Raw genomic sequence first — 3,417 nt, 5'->3', positions numbered from 1 at the left:
ATGCTAAAATATATTGGCTAAACTTAACCAGGGGCGGAGGAGAATTGGGTGTGTGGAGGTCCGAACCCCAAGTGTCTGTGTTTGTGGCAAGTTAAGTCAATGTCCATCTATGCAAAGTAAAGTAATTGACCAGACAAAAAAAATGACCTAATATCTTTGGCCTCTAAGTGTGACCTTGACATTTGGTCTTGCACTTAAAATGTGGTCTTATTCTGTGAAAGCTGTGTGCCAATTGATTTTGTAATCTCTTGATGAATGGAAGAGTTATGGCACATACATGAGAGACCTTCTAAACCTTTGACTTCCAAATGTGACCTTGACCTCTGGCTAGGGATCTGGTTCCTGTGCTAGACATGTCCTCTGATAACAGGGAACATTTGTGCCAACTAATTTCAAAATCTCTTGATGAATGGCAGAGTTGTGGATCAGTCAAAAAACAGACCGTGCTAACCTTTGACCTCCAAGTGTGACCTTGACCTTGAAATTAGTGGATTGTGTCTTGCACGTGATATATGGTCTCATTATAGAGGACATTAATAATAATTTTGTGCAAAGTTATTTTAAAATCCCTTGATGAATGGCATAGTTATAGACTGGGCACTGAACAGAAACTTTGACCTCCACGCGTGACCTTGACCTTGGAGTTAGGGGTCAGGGTCTTAAATGTGACACGTCCTTCCCTTATGGAAATATATTTGCGTCAGGTAATTTGAAAATCCCTTCTTGGATGGCAAAGTTATGGACCAGATACAAAATGTGACAGACAGACAGACTGATGCAGCCCATTTCTATGTCTCCCTGTTTTCCTTAGGAAACTACAGGGGGTGGAGTGGGGGGGGGGGGAATTCTCTCTTAAAAAGAACAAATAAATACAAACAATTGTTTATATTAAAACAGACATTTATTTGGGCAAAAATAAATTCCCAGGCACATTTCCTCTGGCAAAATTTTGGAAATTCCAAGGAATAAAGTACATTGCAGTATATTCATCAATAATAAATCAAACAAAAATGTGCAAAATCAGTGTGGCAGTGCATTCAGCACTAAGAATATACTTATATGAGCCGCGCCATGAGAAAACAAACATAATGGCTTTGCGACCAGCATGGATCCAGACCAGCCTGCGCATCCGCGCAGTCTGGTCAGGATCCATGCTGTTCGCTAATGGTTTCTTTAATGGAAGTAGGCTTTAAAAGTGAACAATATGGATCCTGACCAGACTGCGTGGATGCGCAGGCTGGTCTGGATTCATGCTGGTCGCAAAACCACTATGTTGGTTTTCTCATGGCACGGCTCATATCTATATCACAGATTCACATGTGTAGTTATTTCACTCATATGAACATTTTCTCAGCTATACAAAGCATGTTGTATGAAAAAAAAATCATTCACTTTGTAAATAAAAATATACAAACATTTAAAAATTCATATCCATTTGTTTACTTTCTTTAAATTAATTGTTTTTAATGAAATAGTAACTTAATGATCATAGACAAGTAATAACAATAGGCAATTTCTGTGTTTAATTACTTATTCCACATTATGTGCAGTTGCTACTGCTAGGAAATCACAAGCTTTTTTAAGCCACATTCACAGTCAAATAATGCCATATATGTAATGAACAGAAACCGCCAAGTTACTGACATTGTGGATTCACTAACTTTAAAGAGTTATTAAGAGTTATGATGCAACCAAACAATAATTGCTTCTAACATTGTACAAAAAATATAGTTTCTGTATATTTCAATATTAATTCTGTATTAAATTTTACATGTTTAAAGGGACTAATCCACACGTTTTAGGCAAAAAGTAATTTCTCTCAAAAATCTGTAAAAAGTGAGTACTCTGAAAGTGACTAGTGGTACAAACTTATTGACACAAGATTTTTGCACGATATTCTTAAAAATAACCAAAAATATTGTGCAGAAGGTAGTAAATAGTTGCAACGCTTTTGAAATAATGCCAAAAATTTACATTCTTCTTGAATTTTTACCAATACCTATCTTTTCTTAAATGCACCCAGACAAGTTTCTGAACAATATGCCAATGTAATTTAAGCAGTCTATAGTTTTGTTTCAGCAGTTTAAACTGATTAATTATGATATATGACACACCCAGTCTATTCTAAATATAACAGTGAACATCAAAAACATATATGGTTATATATAGTGTATGCAGAAGTGAAGACAGGTACTAAAATTCATGATAAACCAGTCAGGTATTCTTTATGAGAAATGATAACCATTCAAACTATGTACTGTTCTTTCCATAACAGATATGATTCTTATTTCTAGTTACTGTATAATTGGTTTATTTCATGACATGCAAATAGAATAAATTTGCAAGATAAAAAACCAAGGACATTTAAAAATTCTCACTGATACAGTATATATAAGTGCTCATAACATCTTAAAGTTCACAAAGTTCATGTATTTGTGAAAAAACACAATTTGAGCCGTGCCATGGGAAAACCAACATAGTGGCTTTGCGACCAGCATGGATCCAGACCAGCCTGCGCATCCGCGCAGTCTGGTCAGGATCCATGCTGTTCGCTTTCAAAGCCTATTGGAATTGGAGAAATGTTTGTGAACAGCATGGATCCTGACCAGACTGCGCGGAATGCGCAGGCTGGTCTGGATCATGCTGGTTGCAAACCCACTATGTTGGTTTTCTCATGGCGCGGCTCAATTTATTTTACTTAATGACAACTTGAAAAAGAGGAATATTCATTTACAGACTAAAATGGCCAAACTGATAAAAAACTAAAGGGGTCTCCTCCAGATAAACCTTTCTAATATGTCTTTTTTTGTTGGCAACTGTATACATTAACATTAATAACAAACATGGGGGTGTTTCAGTGAATTCTTGGCAGTATTTTTGTGTAATACCATGCCCATAATTAACCTGTAACGTATGACGAATACACTGAAACTTTGATGTAAAGTATAAAACTTTTACTCTTCTCAGTATCATACGTTTGCATAAACATGAAATGAGCCGCACCATAAGAAAACCAACACAGTGCAATTGCAACCAGCATGGATCCAGACCAGCCTGCGCATCCACGCAGTCTGGTCAGGATCCATGCTGTTCGCTAACGGTTTCTTCTTTGAAAGCAAACTGCATGGATCCTGACCAGACTGCGCAGATGTGCAGGCTGGTCTGGATCCATGCTGGTCGCAAATGCACTGTTGGTTTTTTTCATGGCGCAGCTCAAATTATATTATACTGATTTGTATTTTCTTATATCTTTTGATACCCCTTTAAAAGACTTGTCTATATATTGCTTTTTCTCCCTTCTATCATAGTAATTAGATAATACTAATTGTAAGTTATATTATCAAGTCATGCATTCACATATCATCAATTTTCTTCCTCCCTATTTTGATTTTTCTATTCAAAATGAACAAAACAGAA

Source organism: Mercenaria mercenaria, chromosome 18 (assembly GCF_021730395.1).
Source record: "Mercenaria mercenaria strain notata chromosome 18, MADL_Memer_1, whole genome shotgun sequence".
Taxonomy (NCBI): domain Eukaryota; kingdom Metazoa; phylum Mollusca; class Bivalvia; order Venerida; family Veneridae; genus Mercenaria; species Mercenaria mercenaria.
Note: the sequence above shows the minus strand (reverse complement) of the source record.